The sequence below is a fragment of the Gorilla gorilla genome, chromosome 10 (assembly GCF_029281585.2).
Source record: "Gorilla gorilla gorilla isolate KB3781 chromosome 10, NHGRI_mGorGor1-v2.1_pri, whole genome shotgun sequence".
In the NCBI taxonomy this organism is placed as follows: domain Eukaryota; kingdom Metazoa; phylum Chordata; class Mammalia; order Primates; family Hominidae; genus Gorilla; species Gorilla gorilla.
The window spans coordinates 123,863,272-123,883,103 of record NC_073234.2 but is presented as its reverse complement, the minus strand read 5'-3'; the positions used below and the strand labels follow the sequence as shown (position 1 = coordinate 123,883,103).

Sequence of the window (19,832 nt, the reverse complement as noted above, 5' to 3'; positions counted from 1 at the left end):
CTAATTTCCTGTCTTCATTTTAGGGACAGAATCCAGAGTGTGTGAATCAGAATTCTTTTGAGTGAAAGCCCTAGAAACTCAGCTCAAATTGGCTGAAGTAAGATAATTTTCTGGCTCAAGGGGCTGAAAAATCTAGGGTGCTGGCTTCAGGCATGGCTGAATCCAGGTGTCCATCAGATGGCATTGTGACTCAGTCTCTGTCTCTGATCTGTGCCTTCCTCTAGGTTGACCTGTGCTCTCAGGCAGCCTCTCCCCACATGATGGTGAAGATGATCATCGGTTGTATCAGATCTTTATCCTACCAGCTTAGCAACACTGGCAGAAAGGGAGCACTTTCTCTGCAGATGTTCTAGCAAAAGTCTCATGGCTGAATTTCATTGACTTAGCTTGAGTCACATGCTCACCCCTGAACCACTCTGATTGACTGACTATGCCTGGGACATGTGCTCACCTTGGAGTTGAGAGGAGGGTTAGCCCCATCCAAACACCACCAAGTAAGAGAGGTAGAGGTGCTGCACAGGAAATGGGGCCCTGAAGCCAGAGGACTGGGGAGTGGGCGCTGAGCAGACATGAAGAATGGACGTTCACCTCCAGGGCCAGGCTGGGATCTTATGGATGGATCTTATGAAGTAGCTCAGGGGCTCTCCATGGTTTTCATTTCTAGAGTCCTGGGATGTTAGGGCCAGACAAAAGCTCAGATCTTATGCATCTTCTGCCCAACTCTGCATTTTACAGATGAGAAAACTGAGCCTTGAGAAGATGGGGGCCATTTGCCCAAAGTCCCTGAGTATGAATCATCTGAGGAGGAGGGCACTGTATCAACAGTGCTTCTCTGAGTGACTCAAACCCAATGCTACACAAGAAGGACTTTTACCCAACCATGATGCTACCAAGCGTGTAGCATCCTAGTAGATTGTTCACCACTTATCACTCATATGTGGTCTAGAGACCAGCAGCATCAGCATCACCTGGGAGCTGGCTAGAAAGACAGAATTTCAGGCCCTGCCCCAGACCTACTGAAATGGAAACTTCATGTGAAAAAGGTCCCCAGCTGATTGTGTGCACGTTGAAATTTGAGAAGTGCTGGTCTCTACCACGGATCAAGGAGTTCCAGGTGACTCTTCCACCTGGCCAGGATTGCAGTTAGTCCTAAAACAAGTTCTCTTCTCCTAAACCTTGCAGAAGAGGAGGATTTTGCAATCTATGAGCTTACCAGGTAAGATGATTTAGTGTCATAGAATGTTCATGGTCAGGAAGGTCTTCTCGGAAGTTGGCCTCCCTCCTTCCTGCTGCTGTGTAGGCAGGGTTGCCATGGTATTATCTTTCCCACTACTACCACTAATGGTGTGAAAAGAGTCAGAGGTCCCAAGAGCCCGGTTCAGGTCCCGAGGCTTTTATGAGCTGCATGACTTGGGAAAGGTCCCTTTCTTGGCTACTTTTGTGGCAGATGCTATTATACTTTTCCTCTTCCCTTTAATAGAGTTAGCAGTTCCTGCTTTGTTCTTCCCTCAGACCCAATGCACGGATCAAGTGAGATCAAAGATACGGGTATGGGATGAAAAACTCAGAGCATTGCACAAATCCACTGCCATGTAATTTTACCCTGTAATGTGTTTGAAGCCTGCTTCTAAGATGTTCCTTTCTTTTCCTCCCTGGACTGGACTCATCAGCAGGTTGGCTGGGTGAATGTCATCATTATTGATATGGCCACCAAGAGCTCAGGCCATTAGGAAGCCCTCTATCAAACATTAATTACAGTGCTCAAGTAACCTCAAGTGGGGGCTGGATGTTGCTTCTTCCTTGGGCCCAGGAACTATTTCTGGGAAACAGGAAGCCACATGGTGTTTTATCAAACGTTTATGGCTACTGGTTTAGGGGGTGAGTTTACAAGGCTCTGCAGGCTGTGAACTGGGAAATTAAATTGCTTGTATTTTTACTTAGTTCTAATCATGCCACCAGCCATGGGATTTATGAGGCCGTAAAGTCTTGAGCACATCGCTCACTGAAGGCCTTGCTCTTGGCTGTCTGCATGGTGTCCTTGACAAGAAGCATTCTCCAGGAGCTCCGGGCTCAGCTGTCCGTTTGTTCCACAAACACATTCTAGGCACCTATTGTGTGCTGGGGATAGAGTGGTGAGCAGTGCAGATGTGGAATTTGTCCTCTTGTTATCTGCAGCTTCGTAAGGATACAGGCATTGCCAAATAGTTTCACAAATAAATATAAAATTGCCAGCTGGCGTTAGAGGAGTGATGGAAAGGTTTAAGATACTATGAGAAGCCACAGAGGTTGAATGGTGTTTCCCTCTGAGAAAAAAGGTATGTCCATGTCCTAACTCCCAGGACTTGTAAGAACAACCTTATAGAAAAGGCCTTTCTAGGTGTAATTAAATTAAGCATCTTGAAATGAGATCACCCTGGATTACTGAGGTGGGCCCTAAAAAATAAATGTCCTTATAAGAGATAGAAGGCCATGTGAATATGGAGACAGAGATTAGAGTGATGCAGTCACAAGCCACAGGACTCAGAGCCACCAGAAGCTGAAAGAGGCACAGAGATTCTTGCCTAGAGCCTCCAGCGTGATCCTAGCCCTTCTCCAGAGACACTTCTGGTCTAGCTGGGGAGGTGAGACTGAAGCGACTTCCTTGTCTGGGGTAAATACTTGGGATATTCGTTGTCTTGTGCCAAGAACATTTAGGACACGGACACACATGAGGAGTTTAAGAGCAGAGGTTTAGTAGGCAAAAGAAAGAGAAAGCAGAACAGCTCTCTAGTGAGAGGGAGGGGCTTCCAAAAGGAAAGACCCGCCGGTAGTGGAGTTTGCCAGATTTTATAGGCAGGCTTGTGGAGGTGGTGTCTGATTTAGGTAGGGACCGCAGATTGGCTGGATCAGGTGTGACGTTTACATAGCATTTGGGGAAGGCTGCCCAACCCACTCTAATCTTACTATGCAAATGAACCCTCCCCTTGGCTGGTGCTGTCTTGTCTGCTCCTTACTGTACACGTGTCTGACAAAGAGAAGGGGAGATGGAGCCACCATCTTGAACATGATTGGCACAACGGCCGGCATCTATGTCTGCCGCTCAATTTTACAGGCTGCTCTTTGTTAGAAAAGAAGATGATTTGGGGCTGATTTTCATTAAAAGGAAAACCTTACCGAGGACTTCTGTACCCTCACTATCTGCCTAAGTAATTTCTTTTTAACTCCTATATCAAGCCTAATCTAGAGACTTATCTAGAGTTTATAGTTGAGCCTTAAGTAGTATACAGAGATTCACAGGTGACCAAGATGATTGCAGGCTGAGGAAATCAAGTCAATGAGGGCTTCCCAGGGGAGGTGGCCCTGAAGCAAGGGTGTTGATTGGCTTGTAGAGAAACAAGGAAGACGCTGAATGACATCTGGCATGAAGACGTCAGAAGCCAAAATAACCCCCACATGTGAAAACTCTCCATCATAATGAATGCCTACCGCATGTGAGGCACTTTGCCTTCACTCTCATTCAATCCTCAGACAACTTTATTTGTATCCTCATTTTACAAGTGGGGAAACTGAGGACCATTGAAGTTACACACAGATAGTAATTGGCCCAACTGGGATTGGCAACCACACAGGTACCCCAGGACTCTCAATGTGGCTTCCATCCCCGCTCTCCTCTCCTTGTGACCAGAGCTGAGAGAAGTCCAGGTCTCTGGCTTCTGTTCAGGATGCTTAGAAAAAAAAAATCCACCTTTTAAATCTCTTTCTTTCTGTCTAGGAAAATTGTCCATAAGGAGGTGAAATAGGCCAGGCCAGAAAAAAAAATTATCTTTTTTATGAGGTGACTGCTACTAGTGTGAAATCTTCCTTTCAAGAATAAAATATCAGGCCTGATGTGGTGGCTCATGCCTGTAATCCCAGCACTTTGGGAGGCCAAGGCAGGAGGATTGCTTGAGGCCAGGAGTTCAAGACCAGACTGGGCAACATGTCAAGACCTATCTCTAAAAAAGATTTAAAAATTAACGGCATGGTGGTGTGTGCCTGTTGTCTCATCTGCTGGGGAGGCCAATGTGGGAGGATGGCTTGAGTTCAGGAGTTCGAGGCTGCAGTGAGCGGTGATTGCACCACTGCACTCCAGCCTGAGTAACAGAGCCAGACCCTATCACTTAAAAAAAAGAAATCAGGGCAGCCTATCCAACAAATGCTGGCTTTTCATAATTCTAATAACTGTAAAGTAAAATATTAGATTAACCAGTGCTCAGGACTCACTGTCTTGCCATTCCTGGTGTGGACTCCCCGTGAAAATGGACAGTGTGCCAAATCGGGGAAGGAGCGTGACCCTTTGTTTTTATTTTCTCTGGATGGAGCTGCCTAAATGCAGTTGACAGAAATGGAAATTTGTTCCCCTGAGAAATTTCGTGGCCTCCTGACCTTTGTCACAGCCTGGCCCTGGAGGAGAAGGAGTCAAAGATGGGCCGTGTCAGGCTGCTGCATGCAGGGACTCAGGGGACTGGGGCAGCTTGTTGGGGGGCAGGGGAATGCCAATGGACTCCAGCATTTTCTTTTAGAAACCGGGACTCACCTGCCATCCTCACACATGCTTTGGGGAACAGAGAGGCAGAGTGAACTATTAGGGCTCACTCTGCAGTAGACGCTACTTTATCCCCACAGTGACCCTGTGTGACAAGTATTTATGTGACTCTTTGTCATTCTGCACACCCAGGATTTCTATTATTTTGGTATCAGAATCTCTGCTTTATCCTAGGACAATTCTCCTCCCCCGAATACAGGTGGCATCAGAGGGATCGTGTCTTAGTTTGGGTCTCCCACCACCTCTCTCCTAGGAAGCAGATCCTAAAACAAGGACTTGAGTGCAAGTCGTTTATTTGGGAGGCAATATCAGATACCAGGGTTGGGGAGAGAAGTGACACAGGGAAGGGCAGGAAGCTGATAAAAGGTGCATCATCAAGCCCATTTCCACTGTGGGCAAGTGTAATTTAATCCCACTGAGGAGCTCAGGGTGACAGTGTAGAATATGCCCCTCAGGGTTCTCCCATTTGAGATGGGGAGTGGAGTATTCATATACCATGTACCATCCTCTGAGTTATTGATTGAAGGCTGCTCCTGGGGATGCTGCTTCCTTAGAACCTTTCTGTTGAGGATGTGGGCAAGAGTACCCTCAGGCAAGGAAGCACAGATGGTGGAAGCTGGAAGTGGGGACTGCCCCCCTGTGCAGGGGGCTGGTTGTGGGAGTCTCAGAGAGCATCTGCTGCAAACCAGGGCATTGGCTCTGGGCTGGACGAATCAGGGGCTATCTCCCATGAATTTGGATCATGAGCACAAAGACCTAAAATGATTGGAGTTCACTAATGCCAAGGCAAACATCCCATATGTATTCCATTGGTTCCTGCCACTTAATACACCTTTCTCTTCCTCCACCTCCCCGAGCTGCCCTGCCCCTGCCTTTCTGGAGCCTGGTGTTTCAGCTTTTCCTTCCATTCTGTGTTTTTTTGGTTTGTTTTGTTTTTTTTTAATGGAGTCTTGCTCTGTTGCCCAGGCTGGAGTGCAGTGGCACAATCTCGGCTCAATGCAACCTCCACCCCCCCCCACCCCCCCTGCCCCGGGTTCAAGCAATTCTTCTGCCTCAGCCTCCCTAGTAGTTGGGATTACAGGCATGTGCTACCACGCCCAGCTAATTTTTGTATTTTTCGTAGAGACGGGGTTTCGTCACGTTGGCCAGGCTGGTCTCGAACTCCTGACCCCAAGTGATCTGCCTGCCTCGGCCTCCCAAAGTGCTGGGATTACAGGCATGAGCCACTGTACCAGGCCGCCATTCTTTTTTTATTCATCCAGTAAGTACTTACTGAGCACCTATTACATTTCCTGCCAATCCATTGCCTGCAACCAAAGGATGCTGGTGGATGCAACATGGCTGCCTCTACACCCCAACACCTACCCCCAAGGGGAGAGTGGACTCATCCATACTCAGGAAATTAGTAGAAATCTGTCCCGTGATGCTAGGGTGCACAAGACATCATTCCTTCATTTTTATAAACAAGGGAAACCTGGCTCAGCCCTGCTCTGAGCTCAGCCCTGCCCTGTTGGCAAAGACAATAACCTTTTTATAACAAACAGAATTCAGCTGGGTGCGGTGGTTCACACCTGTAAACCCAGCACTTTGGGAGGCCGAGGCAGGCGGATCACCTAAGGTCAGGGGTTCAAGACCAGCCTGCCCAGCATAGTGAAACCCCATCTCTACTAAATAGACCAAAAAAAAAAAAAAAATAGCCAGGCGTGGTGGCGGACACATGTAATCCCAGCTACTCGGGAGGCTGAGGTAGGAGAATCACTTGAACCCAGGAAGCAGAGGTTGCAGTGAGCCGATATGCCATTGCCCAGGCACTCCAGCCTGGGCAACAAGAGCAAAACTCCGCCTCAAAAAAATGAAGACCAAAAAACAGAATTCACTGGAGAGCCACTCAGTTCTGTGTGGTGTTATGACACCATGCGCACCCAGCATGTTTCACAGAGGGCTGTAATTGCCTGTTTAGTTATCCACTTCTCTGGCCAAGCTGTGAGCTTGGGGAGCAGGGGCCGGGTGGGTCTTGCTCATTTCTGTCTTCCCAGCCATGCTTGGCACATAGTAGTTCCTTTATTACTATTTAATGGATGGATGAAAGAATACTTGGATTTGGAGTGAAGCTCTGTGTTGTTCCCTGCTCTGTGACTGCACATAAATTTGGAGCAGAGAAGCTTTTTTGTTTTACCCTGCTCTGTGACTGCGGATAAACCCCTCTCCTCTCTAGGCCTCAGTTTCCTTGCTTCTGGAATAAGCAGGTTGAACTTGATTATCTCTTAGATCCCCTCCAGTTCAACATTCTCTCTGTATTCAGGAGATGGGAGAGGGTTGCACTTACTGCCTTCTTATTATAGGGCAAGATCATGTGACTAGTCCTATCCAGTGAGTTGCGAGTGGAAATAATAGATGTCACCTCCCGGCTGGAACGTTGCATTGCTGATGCAAGATGCTCCAGAACTCTTTCCCTCTGTCATGGGCCATGGCAACCACCAATGTTGAATCTTGCAAGCAGGGACTTGGAGCAGATGTCCCAGCTGAATGGAGAATAAACAAGAAGTAAACCCTGGTTGTTATAAGTCACTGACTTTTGGGGATTATTTGTTATTGCAGCATAATGTGACCTATCCTACCTGGTGCAGTTACTCTGGGTGGTGTGTGAAAGGTGGGTGTTAAGGGCAAGAATGGAAGCAAGGAGAGCTTGGAGGAGGTTATTTCATTCCTGTGGGTGAAAGACTGAGAGTAATCGCCTGATGCCGTTACTGTGGGTGCTTGGGCAAGGGTAGCAGTGGTGGAGGTGGTGAGAAAGAAATGGATTCAATTACATTTTGGAGCTAAAGAGGCCAGCACTTGATAATGAATGTAAGGAATAAGAGAATGAAAAATCTACGCTAAGGGTCCCTGTCACTCACCACTTTAAGAGCTTTCAGATCACGAGTTGGGCTGAAAGCTCCTCATACAATCTGATATTAGATAATAAATGCTGCTTGTCTTTGCTCAAGAAATGGGTCTCTGCTTTCATTTTTCAGGGCTAAAGAAGTTCCTGCAAGAGAAGAGTGGGGCCTGGGTCTGCCTTTCCCATTGCCAAGATGCCTTCTGCTGGCAACTTCACCCATTATGACTGATCATGGCAAATGCCGGTCAGCTGGCCTCACAGCAGGTGTTAGGAAAATAGTCTTTGGCTTGATTATGTTATCTGGCTTTCCCCAAGGAGGTAAGAAAATAGACCTGTATCCCTCTGGCTTTGTGCTTCAAGCTCTCTCGCCTGCCTTGTGTATGTGATAGCTCAATCAGAAGATGGCTTTTTAGAATAGCTGCTGTGAAAATGGGTTAGCCAGGGAAAATCTTATTAGAAGGAGAATTGTGTCAGGAGAGAAGAAAGAGAAATGCAATTTAGCGTTGTATGTTCTCATTAAAATAGTCGTGCATCTTTGAAAGGAAACAGCTTCATTTAGACAGGACAAAGGGGTGGTAAACCTGGCAATTATCCTGGGGGCCAAGGGGCAAATGTCATATGGCAAAGGTCAGGTCACCTTTGGGTTTGTGGTTTGCTACTTTCACTGGCTGCCTTTCTCTTTAGAGCTGAGAAGCTGGGTGAAGGTGTCCATTCCAGAGGACTGTGTCTTAGCATTTTGTCCCCAGTGTGCCGACCTGTGCTGTCCAATGTGGTAGCCACTAGCCACATGGGGCTATTTACATTCAAATTAATTACAATTAAATAAAATGAAAAATTCAGTCTCAGTTGCACCAGCTGCATTTTAAGTCCTCAGTAGCCCCATGTGGCTAGTGGCTGTCACAATGAACAGTATAGATATAGAATATTTCCATCATCACAGTAAGTTCTGTAGGACAAGCTGGTGTAGACTACAGGGTGGGGGGACTTAAAATGGAAGACATTCAAAGAAGAAAAGTGGGGAGAATCATTATCAGCTGTAGTTTAAGGAGCCCATGTGCTTCTCACCTCTGTCTCTCGCTACCTGGCATACCTGGGCCTTAGAACCCAGATCTTATTTAATCCTAGAGCCACCCCCTCCTCCCTTAATCTCTCTGCAATGTGGAATCTCAGAGGCTACTATGGAGTGGCTCGTTTTGCTAAATATGTATTTACCCAGCAACTTCTACAATCATCACTGGAGAGATGCTTTCCCAGCCACATAGGCAGCGTTAATTCCAGGCGATGCCGACCTGCTTAGGGCAACGAGATGAGGTTAAGTGTGGAGGGATGGGGAGGACACTCAGGGGACCTGCTGGAGTGGCAAGAGAGTGAGGCCAGAGAGACCTGGGGGTGGGGAAAACTGGCTCTGCCACTTAGCAGCTCATTGGCCCCCACATTGTCTCTTCTTGCCCCGATAATCCCTCTCTGAAGCTAGGAAGTTCCTTTAAAATACAAATCAGGGCCAGGCATGATGGCTCACACCTGTAATCTCAGCACTTTGGGAAGCCGAGGCGGGTAGATCGCTTGAATTCAGGAGTTCGAGACCAGCCTGGCCAACATAGTGAAACCCTGGCTCTACTAAAAATACAAAAATTAGATGGGCATGGTACGACACCTCTGTAATTAATCCCAGCTACTCAGGTGGCTGAGGAAGGAGAATCGCTTGAACCTGGGAGGTGGAGGTTGCAGCGAGCCAAGATCACACCACTGCACTCCAGCCTGGGTGACAGAGCAAGACTTCATCTCAAAACAAACAAACCCCCAAAAAACCCAAATCATATCATGTCATTTCCATGCACAAATCATGACCATGATTTCCCATTGATTTAGAATAAAATCCAAATTCTACCAAGACCTATAAAGGCTCACAGACTGGGTTCATCCTCTGCTCCTCAATATCATCTTTCTCCAAAACCTTGTGTTTGTACGTTCACGGCTCTCATCCTGCCAGGAACGATTTCCTTGTTTGTTTTCCTGGTTCTTGCCCATAGCGCATCCTGGATTTAAAATTATTGCTTATTTTATTCCTCACTAGGAGAAGGACATGCTTATTTTATTCCTCACTATATGCCCAGTGTCTGGCACAGTCCCCAGAGACACAGTCCATACTTGTAGAATAAAAGTAGTAATGACCTTGTGCTTGATGCTTGCCTTCTTGGAACCTCAGTTTTCTCATCTATGAAATGGGAATATATTAGGATGATTTTGTAAGGTTATTATAAGGTAGAAACAGAGTTATAAAAAGTGCATTGTGCATAGTAGACATTCAAATTAGCAGTTACTATGATCATTATTGTAAAGTTGCAAGTTCAATACAGATCACCTTTTTTTTCCTCCAAAGCCATTTCAAAATAAGCTGCCAAATCGATGCCCTGTCACCCCTGAATACAGTAGAGTCTATTTCCTTAAAATAAGGACATGCTCTTAGTGATCGTGGTAAAATTGTTCGGTCAGGACATGAACCCTGCAACATTACACCCATCTAATCCTCAGACCCCATTCACGGTTTCCTATTTGTGCCAATAACGTCCTTTCCAGCGAAAGGATCCAGTTCAGCATCTACTGTTGTGTTTAGCTCTCCTGTCTCTTGGATGTCCTCCAGTCTGGAGTGTTCCTCAGTCTCTCTTGGACTCTCATGATGCTTTTGGAGGGGACAGCCAGCATTTTGTGGAATGTCACTCTGTGTGGGTGTGTCTGATGCTCCCTGGTGAATAGATTCAGGTCATGCATCTTGGGCAGGAATAGCATGTGAAAGATGTGGCATCCTTCTCACGGAACCCTATTGGATGGCATGTGATTACTGCTGGCATTCACTCTGGTCACTTCATTGGGGGGCCCTCCCCACATGGGACTTCTGTCCACTCTAAAATTACTCTTTCTGTCTTCGCAGTATTTTTTGTGGGGAGGGTCTTTGAAATTATGTAAATATCCTATTCACTATCAAACATTTACTTTATTCATTCATTTATTTATATCAGTATGAACTCATTCCATGCTAGTTTTTTGACTGGGCTGTAATTCATTACTATTCTCATTTGTTTTGATTCTCAAATCACGTCATTTTTGGCTGGTGAGAGCCACTTCAAGCTGGCGTCTGTGTCCCTTGATGTGACCCCTATGATACTTTGAATGTTTTCTTGCTTTCTGGCACAAGATGTTCCAGTTATCTTGTTTTTTCCCGGAGCCAGCCTTGGAATCAGCCATTTCCCTAAAGTGCCTTGATTCAATTTAGTGGAGAATATCTGGAAACAAAGATATTGGTGTAAAGTATGTTTATAGCTATTAGGGCAGCACTGATTCCAGGTCCTCTTAGTGTGCAAATCTAGGGAGTACGTGTGTGTGCACACATGTATGTGTATGTGGATATACACATGTACAAACATGTTTACATCTATATTTATTAGATTTTTTTCTCCATATTGGAAACCAGAAAGTCACGTTGATACACCTCTGACTCCAATCCATCACCATAGAGCTCATTCTGGTTCTCTTCCTTTCCACATTTGTGACTCCTTTCTCTGACAGTGAGAAATCCATTTATACTCAGTGGTCAATGTAACGATTCTCCTGTTTCAGCTGCCACCCCTGCCATGCATGGACACCCTTGTCACCCTACCTGTGCACTCTCATCCCATCTTGGCTGCACCCAGCATGGGCTCTGATGACTGTTATTATTGTTATTGTTGTTGTTATTTTCATCCTTGGTGGGTTGGTGGGGCAGTGGAGTGGATGGGGTGCTTATGTCATTTAAGTCACCTGCCCTTATTTGGCCAAAGGGACCAGGCCTGGAGGCTAGCAGGTGCATTTTTTTAATATTCATAGAATGCTTCTACGCAGTCCCTCTAAGAGGTCAAAGCAATTAAAAAAATCCTTGATAATTACCCAACATTCCAAAATTGATGGCTGATTCCAAGTGCTGTGTGTTTTATTCTTTCACCTCCTCCGCAGAAATCAAAGGGAGGAAAAGTAAGTAGCAGCTGAAATGATCCCCCACTCACTTTCTATAAAGAGGAAAATTAGCTGCTCTAATAATCATGAATATTAATGTATAGCCAATTTCACTCAATTAAAATGATGATCTATAATTTTGCCTCGGAGCTTTATGGAGACCATTTCAATGACTACTGAGTAGAAGTTGGATGCTTTTTAAAGTTCATGGGTTTGGCTTAACTCTCCCATCCCCATCACTGGCTTCCATGTAGGATGGACCCCAATTCCTTCCTTGGCCAAATTTCTCAGCTTTTAGAGAATGCATTCTTTCTATTTTTAGGGTCCAGGATCTATCATTGCCATGGTGAGTTTATGAGATCTCGCACAGCTCACATTCATTCCCGTCTTCTTGAACACTGCTCCTCGCACCTCTCTGATCCACAGGGTCCCTGGGATGTGTACCCACTGGCCACATGTGTCCAGTGAGGTCCCACTTTCCCTATTCATAGCAAATTAGCTAAAGGGGAAACACCTCCCCATGTAGAGTCTTTATCCTGGGACTTGGGATTGGGACTAAGAAGGATTAATGCCAGAGGGATCCTTCCCTTCCCTTCCCTTCCCTTCCCTTCCCTTCCCTTCCCTTCCCTTCCCTCCCCTCCCCTCCCCTCCCCTCCCCTCCCCTCCCCTCCCCTCCCCTCCCCTCCCCTCCCCTCCCCTCTCCTCCCCTCCCCTCCCCTCCCCTCCCCTCCACTCCTCTCCACTCCTCTCTCCTCCCCTCCACTCCTCTCCCCTCCCCTCCCCTCCACTCCTCTCTCCTCCCCTTCCCTCCCCTCCCCTCCCCTTCCCTTCCCTTCCCTCTCCTCCCCTCCCCTCCCCTCCACTCCTCTCTCCTCCCCTCTCCTCTTCTCCCCTCTGCAGCACAGTCCCCGCCTTTTATACTTTGTCTTCTGTAGAAGTTGAGGATATGGTGTAGCTACTGACTTCATTTTTTCTCCTGCTCCTGGCTCAACCTTTAACTTTTCAGGGAGCTCTCCGTGGTCCTGAAGTTAGTTCTAGGGCTCTGCAAAAGAATTTCCTTATTGGCATCTTTTGGGTGGTTCCTTTTCAAAGGGAGATCACATAGAGTGCAAGGTCTCCACCTCCTACCTTGAAGTTCTCCCAGCCTTTCCTCTTCTTGATGGAAAAAGAATACACATTTCTTGTTTCCACGCCAAGTTGCTAGTGCGCCAGTTTCCATGACAACAGAGAGGGGGGAGTTAAAGGCCAGCCTCTCATTTATAGCAGAATTAAAAGCTACCCTCTTGGAGAGTGAATAATGATCTCAGGAGGGTCCTGGAAATTGAAAAGCATTGGTTTTTTATTTATCCATCCACGTAGTATGAGGCTCTGAGGGAGAAAATATGGGGGTGGCGGGGGAGTTTCTGTAAGGGCTTTTCATGGGGAGAAGCGTATGCAGTAATGATGTTGGCAATAGCAATGATAACACCTCACAGGGTCTTCACATTTTAAAATCTGTGGCAGCCACTTTAGGCCCTCAATATAGCCTGTGGATTTGATGCAGGAAGAAACTGGGACTTCAAGTGAAGAAGTGATATGTGTGCCCGTTTCATGCTGTCTTTTTAGTGCCTGGAGCATCTCACTGCCTGACTGGGACTTCTCCAGCAGTACCTAAGCAGTGACTCTCCTCCTCATCAAAAGGTACTGGTGCTCTGTCCCATTCCTCCCGATCCCTGATAACAATGGCACCCCGAGAAGCCTGTCTTAGCTAGACAGCAATAGTGAATTGAAGGGGTACTCTCTCAGGCCAAGTTTACTGGTGACTCCAATGGCTAAAGAGCTGACACTTTGTCTGATTAGAGTTTGGTTATGGGTGCTTTCCCCCATTCTGCTTACACAAAGGGCTCCTTTTTTTGATTGACGTTGGGGCACTAGTTTTATGCTCTGTATATCCTCAGGACAATCCTAGGAGGCAGATACTATTATTATCCACATTTTACAGTTGAAGATATGACTCAGAGAGGCCATGTAACTTGTCAGAGTTCACACTGCTAGGAATGCCAGAGCTGTGATTGGAACCCAAGTCACCTGACACTTCGGTAGACATGAGTATCAAGTCCAACAAGAGCCAGAATAAGTCCCCCAAGGTACTCAGCTTGCTTGAAGTCCAAGGACACTTCTGAGACTTAGTTAGGGTTAATTTCAAAGTTGTTTCCTTAATTGGGAGGGTTTGGATTGTAGAAAGGCTCGTGGGGAGAAGGGCTTTGGGTTGGGTTCATTTAGGAACAGTTGCCCAGCACAGGGTGAAATGCAGCTGGCTGGGCAACAAATATAGAAGCTTCACAGTCGCAGAAAAAAATCCCTCAGTTTCATGCTTTTCCATTCTGGGAGGGCCTGGTAGCATCTTTAGACTTATCTCGTCATATACTAGAGGGCTGGGTGGCAATGTCAGTTTGCAATTTTATGTTTCAGAGACCCAGAGGAGTGATCTGGGTAAATAATTAGGGTCATGCTATCATAAGAGTTAGGATTATCGAGTCTCAGAGCTAAATGGGATCTTAGAAATAGCCAAGTCCAATGTATCCCAAGGTTTTATTGTGTATACCACCAGGGATACATAAGATGATTTAGATGTTGTATTAGTTAGGATAAGCTTATGAATGCAGTAACAAGCAAACCCAGAAGTCTCTGTAATTTTAGACAATCAAGCTTTGTTTCTCTTACATAAATTCTGATGGGAGTCAGTCAACCCTCTATGGTAGTGGTCCCCCATGCAATTACTCAGGGACTCAGGCTACTTTGATTTTTGTGATGCTGCCATCCCACATGTAGCTTCTAGGTCATGAAGGCACAGAAGAGAGCTGGTAGGCTGCACATGTTGCCCAAAACATGACGACAGATGCAGAGGTTAAAAATCTTTGCTCTATGATTGGCTTGTTTAGCATTAATTTTTGATTGGGTTGTAAAATATAAACATTTGTGAGATTTAGAAGATTAAGATCATTTTGATAGTATTATTTACAGACTTTAAATATGTGGCTATCACATGTCTGTGCAGGGGAATAAGTACTACATAAATAGCTTAAATAGTTTGCATCAGTGAAAAAAAAATCTTTGCTCTAAATAAGAACTGACTTGGCTGGGTGCAGTGGGTGGTGGCTCATGCCTGTAATCCTAGTGCTTCGGGAGGCCAAGGCAGGTGCATCACTTGAGGTCAGGAGTTTGAGACCAGCCTGGCCAACATGGTGAAACCCCAACTCTACTAAAAGTACAAAAATTAGCCAGGTGTGGAGGCACATGCCTGTAATCCCAGCTACTTAGGAGGTGGAGGCAGGAGAATTGCTTGAACCTGGGAGGCAGAGGTTGCAGTGAGCTGAGATTGCACCACTGCACTCCAGCCTGGGCAACAGAGTAAGACTCCATCTAAAAAAAAAACCCCAAAAAACAAAAGGAATTGACTTGCAAGAAGGAAAGAGGAGGGAATTTACCAGCTAGGGGCTTGAAACCACCCACCTCATTTGGTAGTATATCATAATGACAGACTTTTACTTCCCCTGAGTAGAATCGAAGACCACCTCCAAGATTTGATTTTTTGTCAGCAGGGGAGAAGGTGCCTCAACATTCAGAGGCAGGGAAGATGAGGCATCACTCTGTCCAGTAGAGGGGAGGGAAGCGGAACTTGTAGTAAACTCCCAAAAGGCGACTTGAAAGGGAAACTGATCTCATCCATCTGAAAGATGTAGCCAAAGGCAGAAACACAAATGCATATACAAAGACACACAGATACACTGAGGCAGACACACAAAGACATTCCAATTTGCGCACACACACACATTCAAGCACACACAGGCTCACCCACAAAGATACAGCAACACTCGCTTCCTCTGTGTGTGTGATTCATCTTCCCAAGGCTAGGAGGAGATGCTGAAAGGACCCGGGGTCCCATGGGGACCATGAACGAGGCCTGTAGTGTATAAATCTGGGGTCAGCAGCAGAATGGGCTCAACCACCCCCATTTCTTTCTCTCTGGTGCCCTATAAATATCTCCTGGTTCCTGCCCCACCTCCTGGCAGCAATCCTTACTGCCGTCTCTCCCAGCTTGTTAGATTTAGGTGCTGGAGTGATTTGTTTCTTTTCTCCAAATCAGCAGAAGCTGCCTAACAGGGGCAAATTCACCATTCAGGGAGCCTGCAGGATCATATTGCTTTCTCCTTCACTGAGAGGGAAAATGGGATTTTTAGGGAAACAGCCATGGTTGGTTTGACTTGATCCCTTTGGCCTCGCAAAGCAAGAGAAAGGGATTTCTGACACAGGGTAGGACTGACCCCATTCCTCAGTTCAGTGTGGACTGCTGAGCCTCTGCTGTGGCTACCCTTGCACCCGGGGCCTTGGGTCCTGGGGTCAAGAAAATTAAGGCAGAAACCAGTTGGTAGACTTCTTGGAGATTTCACTCATCCTATGGCATCCTTGGTGCCAGCAGGTCTCCAGTGTCATGGTCAAGAGCATCAGCTCTGCACTCAGCCTGTCTGGGTCTAAATCTCAGCTCAGCTGGTAAGAGGCTCTATGACCTTGAGCTCATTACAGAATTTCTCTGAGCCTCAGTTTCCCCATCTTTCAAATGGGGATGATAATGGTAGTTCCCTCATGGAACTATCATGGATACATGGCATGTAAAATATTTTAGTACACGGTCACACCCTGGGAGACAGAGTTCCAGAAGTCGTGGCTGCAAGAGTCAGGTAAGAGATACAAACCTGACTCAAAGAGGAACTTTCGTGAAGATGTCACAGCTGCAAAGAGAAAATGACTGCCAGGTCCCCACTCACCTTGTTAGAGGCCCTGGCTGTTCTGAATATGCCATAGCCAGACTCAATGGGGGCCCACGCTGAGCTACAAACAACACTGGCAGTGGTGTGTTGATGGAGGGGTGAGACTGGCCTCAGGGCCTGCTGACTGTTCCTTGGGTGTCTGGGGCCTGGGCATGGATGTTACCTTAAGGAGCACACACCGGTCTCCCTTCTTCCACACCACCGCATCCTCCCTGCCTTTCTTCTCAGGGACTCATTGAGCACCTGCTTTATTCCATGTGCTTGAACAAAGTAAACCTGGCCTCTGCCCTGATGGTGTGTGCCTCATAGTCTGGGAAGATAGACAATCAACAAATAAGCAGAAAGGTGAGCAAGATGATTCCTGATGGTGGTAAGGCCTCTCCAAAGAGGCGACATCTGAGTTGAGAGGGAAGGAGAAGGAGCTGGCTGTGCAGACACCTGGAGCCCATTTCCACAGCGAGTGGGAATGGCAATTGCAAAGGCTGTGGAAAGCAGGAGAGAGCTGGGAGTTTTGGTGTTTTTGTTGTTGCTGTTTTGGGACAGGGTCTCACTCTGTCACCCAAACTGGAGTGCAGTGGCACAGTCAGCTCACTGGAACCTCGAACTCCTGAGCTCAGGTGATCCTCCCACCTCAGCCTTCTGAGTAGCTGGGCCACAGATTCATGCCACCACACCTGGCTCATTAAAAAAATTTTTTTTAGAGATGGGGTCTTGTTATGTTGCTCAGGCTGCTCTTGAACTCCTGGCCTCAAGCGATTCTCCCGCCTTGGCCTCCCAAAGTGCTGGGATCATAGCTGTGTCCAGCCCAGAGTCTTAAGTTTCACAGGGACAGAAAGAAGAACAGGGTAAGTGAAGGAGAGGGGTTGCTGCAGGAGATGAGTTTGGAAGCGTGAAGAGATCGTGTCCTGCCTCATCGACCAGGGTGAGAAATGGAGGTTTTATTTTAAGTGCAGCCAGAAGTCATTTGCTAGAGGCTCCAAGCTGGGGAGAAAGACACGATCCAGTTTATATTTTAAGAGGAAGGCTCCAGCTGCTACACGCAAAGACCTGTGGAGGGGCAAGATGGGAGCTGGGAAGGCAGAGAGGAGGTGGCTGCAGGAACCTTGGTGCCTTGGACAGAGGTGACCGGAGTAGAAAGGAAGAAATGAATTCTCAATACAGTTTGAAGGAAGAGCCAACAGGACTTGCTGACAGATTGAATTGGACTGGGTTAAGGGTGACAGATTTGAACTTGTCTGTCTCAATTTAGGCCTGATTCTATTTTCATATTAACCTTCTTGTGATGATTAATAGGATTGCTCCTTGGGATTCTGGAGGGCAGGTGGAACGAACTGCAATGGAGACTCACTCCTTCCTCAACTCACAATAAAGGGATGTCAGAGAGCTGGGTTGTAGCCCTGTCTCTGCTACCAACTTGATGAGTGGTGTCGGCTAAATCACAACCCCCCCCCCAGCCCCCCATCCTGGGTCCAGTGTCCTCACTGTGAAATGTGTATGGTCTTGGTGTCTTCGCAGAGGGAAGGGCTGAGGAGAGCTGGACTTGATGTACCATAAATGTTCAGAGAGTAGAAAGCAGTAGAAAGAAGTGCATGTGGTAGGGTTGTATTGGGAAGGGTCTCTTTGCTGCCTAATAATTCCCCTCCCCTCTCTCTCCTCCTTTCCCCTCCCCTCCCTTCCTCTGTCTTTCCCTTCCCTTCCTCTGTCTTTCCCTTCCCTTCCTCTCCTCCCCTCCCCTCCCCTTTCCTTCCCTCCCCTTCCTTCCCCTCCTCTGCTCTCCCCCTGCCTTTCTTCCCCCACCTTGGTTCTGAGGACCCTTCTCTCCTTCGCCAGATGGTGCCGACACAGAGCCAAGGATGAAAGCACGCAGATGCATTCTGCCCAATCCCGATCCCTGGTCTCTGAGAAGTGATGAGACTGGGGCTGGGGAAAAAGGAGATTGATTTGGAAGACCGTTCTGAGCAGGGAAGGATGGTGTGGAGGCCTTTGGGAAGTGGGAGGGGAATGGGGAGGGCTTCCATCGTGAGCACAGAGGAGAAGGGCCAGGGACTGAGCAGTGAGCTGCCCTGGAGGGCACCTGGCTTCTGACCCATCATTTGTGAACAAACCACCATCCAACCATCCTGCCAACTCTCTACCCCATGAAGAGAAGGGGAGGGGCTTGGACACCTTATAGGGAGAGGGAGAGAAGGGGTAATCTTGTTCCCTAACCAGTGGGGAACTGATCAGGGCCACTGGAAATTTTCCCATGAGCTGGGGCAGAAAGGGACCCTCTGTCACTGTTAGATGTCTATACCCAGCTGTCCCACCTGGGGAGTCTTTTCTTTAGACATCCATGAAAGTACAGTGATATCCAAAGATGTTTAATGAGTCTCCTCAAATAGGATGTTAGGAGACATCCTATCAGTCTGAGACTTGTTGATTAAATTACATTATAGCCATACTGTGGAATATCACACAGCTATTAAAAAGGACAAGCTCAATCTCTGTGTCACCCTGAAGGGAGATTATTAATACACAATGAAGTGAAAAAGATGAGTTGTAGAATCATGTGTATAGTTTCTCTCTCTCTCTCTCTCTCTATATATATGTATATATGTGTGTATATATGTATATATGTGTATATATGTATATATATGTGTATATATGTATATATGTATATATATGTGTATATATGTATATAGGTATATATGTGTATATATGTATATATGTGTATATATGTGTATATATGTATATATATGTGTATATACGTATATATACATATATGTATGTATATATATATTTTGGTAAGTAAAAAAAGACATAGAGGGCCAGGTGTAGTGGCTCATGCCTGTAGTCCTAGCACTTTGGGAGGCTGAGGTGGACAGATCACTTGAGCCCAGGAATTTGAGATCAGCTTGGGCACCATGGTGAAACCCTGTTTCTACAAAAAATACAAAAATTAACCAGTCTCATAATCAAGTCTCAAAATAAATAAATAGATGAACATTTTTTTAAAAAAGAATAGAGAAGGGAACTCTACAACAATCTATTAACATTGCTAACTACAAGGGGTTGGAGTTAGAATGGAGTGGGGGAGATTATTGATTTTTTACTTTGTTGTTTAGCATATTGCAATGCATGTGTTACTTCCATAATTAAGAAAATCTAATACACATTTTTATAAAAATTCAAGGTGTCCTCAGATATGTTCAAGCCCAAAAGAATCTTATACCTGAACCCCCCAGTCCCTAGCCCCTGGTAAATATTTGCAAAAAATGTTGGATGAATGATGAAATGAGGAAGAATGAAATGTTTAGCTCAATATCTCATTTCTTGGATGGTTTGTAAAGCTTTCAATAAAACAGGAGCCTTGAGGCAGTTGGTCATTAATGAATAACTCATCATCAGAGGTCTGGATTGAATATTAAAGCAGTCCCAGCAGTCAACCGTGCCCCTTGTTAAACATGGTCCCTGCTGCAGCTAGTCTAGGTCCAGGCTCATATTCTAGCTGACAGCTTGGAGAGGAGTGATCGTCATATTTCCTCACGTAACCATCCTCATTTTTAGGGTTGACAGTTCTGCTGCTGCAATGACAGGGAGGTGGGTGGGTGAG

General features: G+C 46.4%; 2 long non-coding RNA genes across 3 annotated transcripts in view; one reads left to right on the top strand and one right to left on the bottom strand.

Annotated features, from left to right (window-relative positions):
* LOC109029185 (uncharacterized) overlaps positions 1 to 19,832 on the top strand; it is a 69,115-nt gene that overhangs the window by 35,443 nt on the left and 13,840 nt on the right. Inside the window, exon 1 of one of the 2 annotated variants that reach the window (XR_008670590.1) lies at positions 7,579 to 7,763. The exons of the other annotated variant lie outside the window; for it this stretch is intronic. This is a non-coding gene — a long non-coding RNA (uncharacterized lncRNA). Of the gene's footprint in view, positions 1 to 7,578; positions 7,764 to 19,832 lie in introns of those variants that run through there. 2 annotated transcript variants of the gene reach the window in all.
* On the bottom strand, positions 10,503 to 12,616 carry LOC129526017 (uncharacterized). The gene is made up of 3 exons (XR_008670592.2): positions 12,561 to 12,616; positions 12,354 to 12,474; positions 10,503 to 10,726 (listed from the first exon to the last, which is right to left on the bottom strand). It is a non-coding gene; the product is annotated as an uncharacterized lncRNA (long non-coding RNA).